We start from the raw sequence: 12500 nt of genomic DNA, 5'->3' as shown, positions 1-12500 counted from the left end.
CTGAAAACTCGCTCCACTGGAGCACTGGAGGCAGGCACTGCCAAGACTCTCATGGCCACTCGGAACAGTGAAGGAAGAGTCTTCATGTTCAATGCCCAGAACAAAAGGGGGAGAGAGTTGTTTTGGGTTGGTGCACTACTTGTAAGTGTATCTTGTGTTTTTTATGTTGATTTAATTAAAAAAAGAGAAAAAAAAAAAAGTTATTTCTTGTGCGGCCCGATACCAATCGATCCACGGACCAGTACCGGGCCGTGGCCCGGTGGTTGGGGACCACTGAGGTAAACAACCAACAGTATGTCAGAAAGCTAGCTAAAACGGTACACATATTCATAATATAGTACACATTTTAACTGACCTTTATTTTACTATTTTTGTCTTTTTTTAGGTGGCTAAAATACGCGGTGCTGCTGACCGCCGTCTAACGTTACGTGTGATATATTGACTAACGTAACCCTGCTTAAAAAAATCACTGAACAAAAAGTATGAATAAGGTAGTGAACTGCAACAGATTCCCGTGTTTGCAATAACGTTATAACGTTAGCAGTGAGTTTACAGCCTCACTGATTTAACTACACAGCAAATAAAAGTCACGTTACTTAGCCAATAAACGTTATCTTACATTCAAAACTTACCCTTCTTTGTGCAACTTCAAATGCCGGACGAAGTTGGAAGTTGTTGCCTCTCCATCAGTAATTTTGGAACCGCATGTGTTGCATACTGCAAACCGTTTTGTGTTGACCACCTCGTAATTTTTATACCCAAACAAAATTATTTTAGGTATCATTTTTTGTTCACTGGCGTGTGGTTTGGTTTGTTGGTTGTCCTGCAATTTGATTGGATGAATGCTGTGTGATGAAAACAAAGTAGATGTAATTTGATTAGCTGTTGTACTGAGAGCACACCAGCTGACACACGCAACGCTGATAGACAAGTACACAATGAAAAATATGGAGCGCTCCCGAATAACTTTTTCATCTTTGGGTTTTGGGGAAAGTAGCAAGTCATGTCAAGTCATGTCAAGTCAAAAGGCTCAAGTCCAAGTGAAGTCACAAGTCATTGATGTTAAAGTCTAAGTCGAGTTGCAAGTCTTTTTACATTTTGTCAAGTCGAGTCTAAAGTCATCAAATTCATGACTCGAGTCTGACTCGAGTCCAAGTCATGTGACTCGAGTCCACACCTCTGACAGTCCCTGTTGCACTTAGTGCAAACATCCTCCTGTCTCTCTTCTCCTCTGCGAGCTGGCCTCTCCTCAAATCTGCCTCTGCAATACCCCGTCTAACCAATTGACTCCAGACATTTCTGTATCTCCCAGCTGTCTAGATTTCTCCGCATAAACATAGGAAGTTCTTAATGTATTTGTGGCGGACTGCTGTTTCGGACTCTCTCTTTGTCAATGCTAAGTGATATACGCTTGTCCATCATCACTTAGTGCTTTATTAGAAACCCTTTTCACAGTTCTCCACACTTAATAGTGACTCAGAAATGTTATTATCCTTCGCTTGAGGCCTGAACATCGGCGTGCGAGCTCTGTTGTCAGTGCTAAGTGACCAACCTGTAGCCCCTCCGCGCTTGTCCATCATCATCTAGTACTTTCCATGAGTGGGCTCCTCATCCACACTTAGTCCACATGAATGGACGCCGGACAAAAAAAAAACCACAAAAAAAAAACAAACCCTGACTTAACGCCTGTGCCGAGTTAATCTCATCTGATAACCGCAGACCACCGCCGCCGCCGCCGCTGTTCCGCCTCCCCTTGGCCGTCTTCCTGGTGATTTGTACTTCTGGCATTAAAGCCCCCTTCTGATACGGGCGAGAGTTCATTAGAGATGGGCCTTTGATGGGCAGCCTTTTCATGTGACTACCGGTTCCTCAAATACCTTGATGTAGAAGCTTAAGAAGCCATTGTGCAGTAAGCCCCCCTTATTTAGATCTGCATACTAAATCATGCAGGGGGGGAGGTAAATAACCAACCAGCAGATGGAAGCAAGGAGATAAGACTCCGGCGAACAATCGCATTTGTATTTTGTTATGATGTTGACAGCAGCTAAAAATCACTAATCTAACACCACTCATCTGCATTTCAAAGAAATCTCATTTAGCAGCACCGCGGATAAACTCTCCGCTCATTGTGTCTGTTTTATTGCATTCTTCGCTAATTTATCTGCCCGCAGATTTTAACGCGCGCCGGACTCGGCGCTTGCACGTCGCACACGGGGGTCTTAAATACTGTGAAAGCGGCCCGCGTCTAGACTGTGAGCTGAGGGTAATTACACGTCTGACCATGAATAGAATGAGTTCCATCTTTCTTTGAGCGGGCCTCAATTGCTCGCTGATAAGGAGCTCCGCCTGGCGCACCGCACCCCCTCCTCCTATACCCCGTTTTACTAGTATTTACTTTTAAAGATATTGTGTACAGTAATCGTACTTGTTAGCATAATGTCCTCTTTCATCAGCGGGCCCTCCTTTTTTGCTGCACTATGAAGGTATTTATGGCGCGGCTCTTGGATGGTTGATCTTGACTTAGTGTGCAAAGTGCTCCATGTCATCAGCAGCATTATTAGGCCTTCATGAATACTCAAATGCAATGGACTTACATTTAGATATGTGTGGTATATTTAAAAAAAAAAAAAAAAAAACCTGGCAATTGGGGGGTCATGCAGCCTAAAAGGGGCGTTTTTTGGAATTTTCAAATGCAGCTGAGATAGGCTCCAGCTGCATTTGAAACTAGAACATAAAACATGTTTTCAGTTATTTCACTTTTTTTTGGTTAAGTACAAAACTCCACATGTGTTCATTCATAGTTTTGATGCCTTCAATGACAATCTACAATGCACATAGTCATGGAAATAAAGAAAATGCATTGAATGAGAAGGTGTGTCCAAAAAAAATAAAAAAATAAAACATACAAATAAATTATATATATAAAAATAAAAAATTATGAATGAGAAGGTGTGTCCAAAAAAAAAAAAAATTTTTTTTAAATATATATATATATATATATATATATATATAAAATAAATATAAATATAAATATATACAGGTAAAAGCCAGTAAATTAGAATATTTTGAAAAACTTGATTTATTTCAGTAATTGCATTCAAAAGGTGTAACTTGTACATTATATTTATTCATTGCACACAGACTGATGCATTCAAATGTTTATTTCATTTAATTTTGATGATTTGAAGTGGCAACAAATGAAAATCCAAAATTGCGTGTGTCACAAAATTAGAATATTACTTAAGGCTAATACAAAAAAGGGATTTTTAGAAATGTTGGCTAACTGAAAAGTATGAAAATGAAAAATATGAGCATGTACAATACTCAATACTTGGTTGGAGCTCCTTTTGCCTCAATTACTGCGTTAATGCGGCGTGGCATGGAGTCGATGAGTTTCTGGCACTGCTCAGGTGTTATGAGAGCCCAGGTTGCTCTGATAGTGGCCTTCAACTCTTCTGCGTTTTTGGGTCTGGCATTCTGCATCTTCCTTTTCCCAATACCCCACAGCTTTTCTATGGGGCTAAGGTCAGGGGAGTTGGCGGGCCAATTTAGAACAGAAATACCATGGTCCGTAAACCAGGCACGGGTAGATTTTGCGCTGTGTGCAGGCGCCAAGTCCTGTTGGAACTTGAAATCTCCATCTCCATAGAGCAGGTCAGCAGCAGGAAGCATGAAGTGCTCTAAAACTTGCTGGTAGACGGCTGCGTTGACCCTGGATCTCAGGAAACAGAGTGGACCGACACCAGCAGATGACATGGTACCCCAAACCATCACTGATGGTGGAAACTTTACACTAGACTTCAGGCAACGTGGATCCTGTGCCTCTCCAGACTCTGGGACCTCGATTTCCAAAGGAAATGCAAAATTTGCATGGTTGGGTGATGGTTTGGGGTGCCATGTCATCTGCTGGTGTCGGTCCACTCTGTTTCCTGAGATCCAGGGTCAACGCAGCCGTCTACCAGCAAGTTTTAGAGCACTTCATGCTTCCTGCTGCTGACCTGCTCTATGGAGATGGAGATTTCAAGTTCCAAGAGGACTTGGCGCCTGCACACAGCGCAAAATCTACCCGTGCCTGGTTTACGGACCATGGTATTTCTGTTCTAAATTGGCCCGCCAACTCCCCTGACCTTAGCCCCATAGAAAATCTGTGGGGTATTGTGAAAAGGAAGATGCAGAATGCCAGACCCAAAAACGCAGAAGAGTTGAAGGCCACTATCAGAGCAACCTGGGCTCTCATAACACCTGAGCAGTGCCAGAAACTCATCGACTCCATGCCACGCCGCATTAACGCAGTAATTGAGGCAAAAGGAGCTCCAACCAAGTATTGAGTATTGTACATGCTCATATTTTTCATTTTCATACTTTTCAGTTGGCCAACATTTCTAAAAATCCCTTTTTTGTATTAGCCTTAAGTAATATTCTAATTTTGTGACACACGGAATTTTGGATTTTCATTTGTTGCCACTTCAAATCATCAAAATTAAATGAAATAAACATTTGAATGCATCAGTCTGTGTGCAATGAATAAATATAATGTACAAGTTACACCTTTTGAATGCAATTACTGAAATAAATCAAGTTTTTCAAAATATTCTAATTTACTGGCTTTTACCTGTATATGAAAAATAAAAAATAAAAATAAGTTTTATATATATATATATATATAACTTATTTTTTTAAATAAAAATAAGTTATGTTATAATAATTTATTTTAATTTTTTATATATATAAAATAATTTATTTTTATTTTTTAATTTTTTTTGGACACCTTCTCATTCATAATTTAAAAAACAATTTATATATATATGTATATATATATATATATATATATATATATATATATATATATATATATATATATATATATATATATTCATTCTTTTTCCTTTTTTTTAAACAATGCCATTCTACTATCTATCCCTTGTTTTTGTCCAAGTGGACTCAGGGAGAAACGCACAATAATTCCAAAGTACCTGTACTGTCCTGTGCAAATGACAATAAACATCTATTCTTTTCTATTCTATTCGAAAACAACATACAGCCTCACCCCCTTAAGTCATCATTTTTGCGCTGACGTGAGCACCCGACTTTTTCTGTTTCATATCGTCAAGTGGTGGAAAAGTGTATCACAACTGAATAGCGCTGCGTCGCACAGCTGAGAAACGCACATTTTTTATTTTTTTTTGCGGCCCAACAAGGGGCACTTTGGTTAAGAAACACTGCCTAATGCCATTTCGGACATTTCCTGAAAGTTGTGTTAAAATCCGCCCGTAACTTTCAGAGTTACGTTAGCTGGCGGAGACAACAACAGCTGCAGGAGCAAAAGGTGTCAGATTTTACTTCATGCTTCAACATTTTTCTGTAAACTGTTTTTGTTGTGCCTCTTTGAGCTCCCTGCTTTTTTTTTTTTTTTTTTCCCTCCCCACTACAGTTCACAAAGCACATTCCTCAAGAGTTGCTGGTAGCGCTGTAAGGGGTCATCGGCGTGGGGGATTGAGGAAGAAGACCGTTTTTGTGCCACCTCCTCGCTCTCATTTGTGATATGATAAACACTGATACGTTGTGAAGGCTATAGATCACATGACGTCCCGTCTCGTCCCCCCAATGCGAGTGGATGCGGAATCAATCGTGTGTCAGAGTAACGCAGTGATTTACGTGGTGTTGAGATCTTGTGCCTTCAGGCGCTGCACCTTTTAACTTCAGTGTGTGTGTGTGTGTGTGTGTGTGTGTGTTCTTGTATTTCTACCCTTCATGAGACATCAACAAGGAAAAGTACCTTCCACATGGTCCCAATACGTAAATAATGAAGATTAAAAACTAGAAATGTCCGATATTTTTGGCCGATAAATGCTTTAAAATGTAATATCGGAAATTATCGGTATCGTTTTTTTTTTTATTATCGGTATCGGTATCGTTTTTTTTTTTTTTTTTTTTTTTTTTTTTTTTTTTAAATTAAATCAACATATAAAAAACAAGATACACTTACAATTAGTGCACCAACCCAAAAAATCTCCCTCCCCCAGAGTAAAATTACGACTCTTTTCATGAAATTGCCAAAATGTTAAGCTTTTCTTGTAAAATTGCGACTGTTAATGAGTAAAATTCCAACTTTTATCACAATATTGCACAAATGTTCAGTTTTTCTTGTAAAATTTTGACTTGCGTTGAGTAAAATTACGACTTTTATTATTAAAATGCCAAAATTCTAAGTTTTACTTGTGAAATTGTGACCTTTTTCTTGTGAAATTGTGACCTTTTTTTTCTGAAATCCCAAGTCATTTTTCACAACAAGCTATTTAATTTTTGCATAGTATGTATGTATTATTAATGTTGTAAATACAAATCTTTATATATCTAGAAAAGGGTGGTTCTAAAGAAGTAGGCATTTTTCAGAGGTCTCAAGAAGGTAAGAAATACAAGAATGTGTGTGTGTGTGTGTGTGTGTGTTCTTGTATTTCTACCCTTCTTGAGACATCAACAAGGAAAAGTACCTTCCACATGGTCCCAATACGTAAATAATGAAGATTAAAAACTAGAAATGTCCGATATTTTTGGCCGATAAATGCTTTAAAATGTAATATCGGAAATTATCGGGATGTTTTTTTTTTTTGTTGTTTTTTTTTTTTTTTTTTTTTAAATTAAATCAACATATAAAAAACAAGATACACTTAAAATTAGTGCACCAACCCAAAAAACCTCCCTCCCTTCACACTCATTCACACAAAAGGGTCGTTTCTTTCTGTTATTAATATTGTGGTTCCTACATTATATATCAATATATATCAATACAGTCTGCAAGGGATACAGTCCGTAAGCACACATGATTGTGCGTGCTGCTGCTCCACTAATAGTACTACCTTTAACACTTAATTTGACTCATTTTCATTAATTACTCGTTTCTATGTAACTGTTTTTATATTGTTTTACTTTCTTTTTTATTCAAGATAATGTTTTTAATTTATTTATCTTATTTTATTTTATACATTTTTAAAAAAAGGACCTTATCTTCACCATACCTGGTTGTCCAAATTAGGCATAATAATGTGTTAATTCTACGACTGTATATATCAGTATCGGTTGATATCGGTATCGATAATTAAAGAGTTGGACAATATCGGATATCGGCAAAAAGCAATTATCGGACATCCCTATTTAAAACCAATTACAAAGAAAAAATTCAACAAAAAAATATAAATAACTAAAATATTATATTCCTTCGGTTTCTGTAATGTTGCAATATATTCTTGTAAAAATATTACTTTTTTATGTAAAATTATTTTTAATGCAAAATGGTGACATTTGTCATATAACATTCTGACTTTTATCACACTATTGCCATTTTTTTGTTTTTCCGGTAAAATAGTGACCTTTTTTTTAGTAAAATTATGACTTTTGTCATCATTTTGCCAAGTAAAATTCTGATTATTATTGTAATGTTGCCAAAATGTTAGTTTTCTTATAAAATTGTGACTTTTGTCGAGTAAAATAACGACTCTTTTCATGAAATTGCCAAAATATTAAGCTTTTCTTGTAAAATTGCGACTGTTAATGAGTAAAATTCCAACTTTTATCACAATATTGCACAAATGTTCAGTTTTTCTTGTAAAATTTTGACTTTTACGACTTTTATTATTAAAATGCCAAAATTCAAAGTTTTACTTGTGAAATTGTGACCTTTTTCTTGTGAAATTGTGACCTTTTTCTTCTGAAATCCCAAGTCATTTTTCACAACAAGCTTTTTTATATTTGCATAGTATGTATGTATTATTAATGTTGTAAATACAAATCTTTATATATCTAGAAAAGGGTGGTTCTAAAGAAGTAGGCATTTTTCAGAGGTCTCAAGAAGGTAAGAAATACAAGAATGTGTGTGTGTGAGTGTGTGTGTGTGTGTGTGTTCTTGTATTTCTACCCATCTTGAGACATCAACAAGGAAAAGTACCTTCCACATGGTCCCAATACGTAAATAATGAAGATTAAAAACTAGAAATGTCCGATATTTTGGGCCGATAAATGCTTTAAAATGTAATATCGGACATTATCGGTATCGTTTTTTTATTTTTTTATTTTATTTTTATTTTTTATTTTAAATTAAATCAACATATAAAAAACAAGATACACTTACAATTAGTGCACCAACCCAAAAAACTTCCCTCCCTTCACACTCATTCACACAAAAGGGTCGTTTCTTTCTGTTATTAAGCCTATCTCAGCTACAATCGGGCGGAAGGCGGGGTACACCCTGGACAAGTCGCCATCTCATCGCAGGGCCAACACAGATAGACAGACAACATACTGTAATAAATTGAAGTAAATCATGAAGATTAAAAACTAATTACAAACAACAAATACAATAAAATAAAATGTCTGTTTCTGTAATATTGCAATATATTCTCATAAAATTAATACTTTGTTATGTAAAAATAATTTTTAATGCAAAATGGTGACACTTGTCATATAAAATTCTGACTTTTATCACACTATTGCCATTTTTTTGTTGTTCTGGTAAAATAGTGATTTTTTTTTATGACAAAAGTCATAATTTGACCAAGTAAAATTCCGATTATTATTATAAAGTTGCCAAAATTTTAAGTTTTCTTATAAAATTGTGACTTTTGTCGAGTAAAATTACGACTCTTTTCATGAAATTGCCAAAATGTTAAGCTTTTCTTGTAAAATTGCGACTGTTAATGAGTAAAATTCCAACTTTTATCAAAATATTGCACAAATGCTCAGTTTTTCTTGTAACATTTTGACTTGCGTTGAGTAAAATTACGACTTTTATTATAAAAAAAATGCCAAAATTCTAAGTTTTACTTGTGAAATTGTGACCTTTTTCTTGTGAAATTGTGACCTTTTTTTTCTGAAATTCCAAGTCATTTTTCACAACAAGCTATTTTATATTTGCATAGTATGTATGTATTATTAATGTTGTAAATACAAATCTTTATATATCTAGAAAAGGGTGGTTCTAAAGAAGTAGGCATTTTTCGGAGGTCTCTGGAAGGTAAGAAATACAAGAATGTGTGTATGTGTGTGTTTGTGTGTGTGTGTGTGTGTGTGTGTGTGTGTGTGTGTGTATGTTCTTGTATTTGTACCCTTCTTGAGACATCAACAAGGAAAAGTACCTTCCACATGGTCCCAATATGGAAAACCATTGCATCTAATAGAGAATGTCTCATTTGCAGCCCCTGGTGGTGAAATCTATCAAAATTAGGGTGGTCCCAAAAAGGACGGATTTTTCAAATTGACTGTGTGTCGGTTTTAAAAGTGCTCCCCCTCTGGTCAACATATGAAATAACAAGTGTGTGTAAAATTTTGAAGTGCTCCCCCTCTGGCCAACATATGTAATAACAAGTGTGTGTAAGAAATTGAAATGTGCCCTCTTTGGCCAAAATTAATAAAAATAAATGAATAAATATGTATATAGAGACATGCTGTAATAACGTGAAGTAAATAATGAAAATTAAAAACCAATTACAAACAAAAAAATAAATAAAATAAATTAACTAAAATCTCATATTCTTTCTGTTTCTATAATATTGCAATATATTCTCGTAAAATTAATACTTATTTATGTAAAATAATTTTTAATGCAAAATGGTGACATTTGTCATATAACATTCTGACTTTTATCACACTATTGCCATTTTTTTGTTGTTCTGGTAAAATAGTGACATTTTTTTTGGTAAAATTATGACTTTTGTTATAATTTTACCAAGTAAAATTCCGATTATTATAAAAAAAAGCCAAAATTCTAAGTTTTACTTGTGAAATTGTGACCTTTTTTTCTGAAATTCCAAGTCATTTTTCACAACAAGCTTTTTTATATTTCCATAGTAATGAAGATTAAAAACCAATTACAAACAAAAAAATAAATAAAATAAATTAACTAAAATCTCATATTCTTTCTGTTTCTATAATATTGCAATATATTCTCGTAAAATTAATACTTTTTTATGTAAAATAATTTTTAATGCAAAATGGTGACTTTTATCACACTATTGCCATTTTTTTGTTGTTCCGGTAAAATAGTGATTTTTTTTTTTAGTAAAATTATGACTTTTGTTATAAATTTTACCAAGTAAAATTCCGATTATTATTATAAAGTTGCCAAAATTTAAAGTTTTCTTATAAAATTGTGACTTTTGTCGAGTAAAATTACGACTCCTTTCATTAAATTGCCAAAATGTTAAGCTTTTCTTGTAAAATTGCGACTGTTAATGAGTAAAATTCCAACTTTTATCACAATATTGCACAAATGTTTAGTTTTTCTTGTAAAATTTTGACTTGCGTTGAGTAAAATTACGACTTTTATTATAAAAAAAAAAGCCAAAATTCTAAGTTTTACTTGTGAAATTGTGACCTTTTTCTTCTGAAATTCCAAGTCATTTTTCACAACAAGCTTTTTTATATTTGCATAGTATGTATGTATTATTAATGTTGTAAATACAAATCTTTATATATCGAGAAAAGGGTGGTTCTAAAGAAGTAGGCATTTTTCGGAGGTCTCAAGAAGGTAAGAAATACAAGAGTGTGTGTGTGTGTGTGTGTGTGCACTAGAGCACTGTACACTACATTGAAACACACACACACACACACACATTCTCCCGTTTCACAGCAAAATCCAGGTGCACTTTACTACCTTCACACAGAAAATAGTTACGCAAGACAACGTCGAGCCCGCACACGCCTGCACCCGCTCTGAATGGATGAATAAATGCTAATGACATGTTTAATGTCGCAGATTGCTGCAGCCGTGGGACAACTCCACCCCCCACCCCTGCACACCTTTGGACGGACAACACCGCCCGGTCACACCTTTTAAGGGTAAGTCTCATGCATAACATAGACAGCATCTGTATGGCGGCACAGTACAGGCCAAAAGTTTGGACACACTTTATTTTCATGATTATTTACATTGTAGATTGTCACTGAAGGCATCAAAACTATGAATGAACACATGTGGAGTTATGTAATTAACAAAAAAAAAGGGTGAAATAACTGAAAACATCTTTTGTATTCTAGTTTCTTCAAAATAGCCCACCCTTTGCTCTGACTACTGCTTTGCACACTCTTGGCATTCTCTCGATGAGCTTCAAGAGGTAGTCCACCTGAAATGGTTTTCACTTCACAGGTGTGCTTGAAGCTCGTCGAGAGACTGCCAAGAGTGTGCAAAGCAGTAATCAGAGCAACGGGTGGGCTATTTTGTAGAAACTAACCCCCATTGATAAAGCAAGAAATTCCACTAATCAACCCTGGATAAGGCACACCTGTGAAGTGAAAGCCATTTCAGGTGACTACCTCTTGAAGCTCATCGAGAGAATGCCAAGAGTGTGCGAAAAAGCACCGTATTTTTCGGACTATAAGTCGCAACTTATGTATGTTTTTTTTCCTTTTTTATTATGCATTTTCGGCTGGTGCGACTTATACTCCGGTGCGACTTATACTCCGAAAAATGCGGTAATCAGAGCAAAGGGTGGCTATTTTGAAGAAACTAGAATATAAAACATGTTTTCAGTTATTTCACCTTTTTTTTGTTAAGTACATAACTCCACATGTGTTCATTCATAGTTTTGATGCCTTCAGTGACAATCTACAATGTAGTCATTAAAATAAAGAAAATGCATTGAATGAGGTGTGTCCGAAAAAAATAAAAAAAATAAAAATAAAGTATATATATATAAAAATACAAAATTATGAATGAGAAGGTGTGTGCAAAAAAAAAATAAAAAAATAAAAAATGTATATATATAGACAATATATATAAAAGTATATATATATATAAAAGTAGAGGCCAAAAGTCTGGACACACATTCTCCTCATTCAATGTATAAATACATACATATATATATATAAATATATATATATGTATATATATATATATATATATATATATATATATATATATATATATATATATATATATATATAAATTGTTTTTATTTTTTTTTATTTTTTTTTGCACACACCTTCTCATTGAATGAGAAGGTGTGTCCGAATTTTTTTTTTTTAAAAATAAAAAAGTATATATATAAAAATACAAAATTATGAATGAGAAGGTGTGTGCAAAAAAAATAAAAACAATTTATATATATATATATATATATATATATATATATATATATATATATATATATATATATATATATATATATATATATAAATTGTCTGCAAAAAAATAAAAACAATTTATATATATATATATATATATATATATATATATATATATATATATAAATTGTTTTTATTTTTTTTATTTTTTTGCACACACCTTCTCATTGAATGAGAAGGTGTGTCCGAAAAAAATAAATAAATAAATAAAAAAGTATATATATAAAAATACAAAATTATGAATAAGAAGGTGTGTGCAAAAAAAATAAAAACAATTTATATATATATATATATATATATATATATATATATATATATATATATATATATATATATATATAAAAATAAAAACAATTTATATATATATAAATTGTTTTTATTTTTTT

At 33.8% G+C, this 12500-nt stretch overlaps 1 protein-coding gene across 1 annotated transcript in view; it reads left to right on the top strand.

The window, feature by feature from the left end:
* Window positions 1–12500, top strand: part of foxp2 (forkhead box P2) — a 476912-nt gene that overhangs the window by 37216 nt on the left and 427196 nt on the right. Inside the window, exon 2 of the mRNA XM_061961406.1 lies at window positions 10748–10830. The gene's annotated coding sequence lies outside the window, so the exon portion shown is untranslated. The remainder of the gene's footprint in view (window positions 1–10747; window positions 10831–12500) is intronic.

The sequence above is a fragment of the Nerophis lumbriciformis genome, linkage group LG05 (genome assembly GCF_033978685.3).
Source record: "Nerophis lumbriciformis linkage group LG05, RoL_Nlum_v2.1, whole genome shotgun sequence".
NCBI lineage: Eukaryota > Metazoa > Chordata > Actinopteri > Syngnathiformes > Syngnathidae > Nerophis > Nerophis lumbriciformis.
This window is presented reverse-complemented; position numbering and strand designations above follow the sequence as displayed.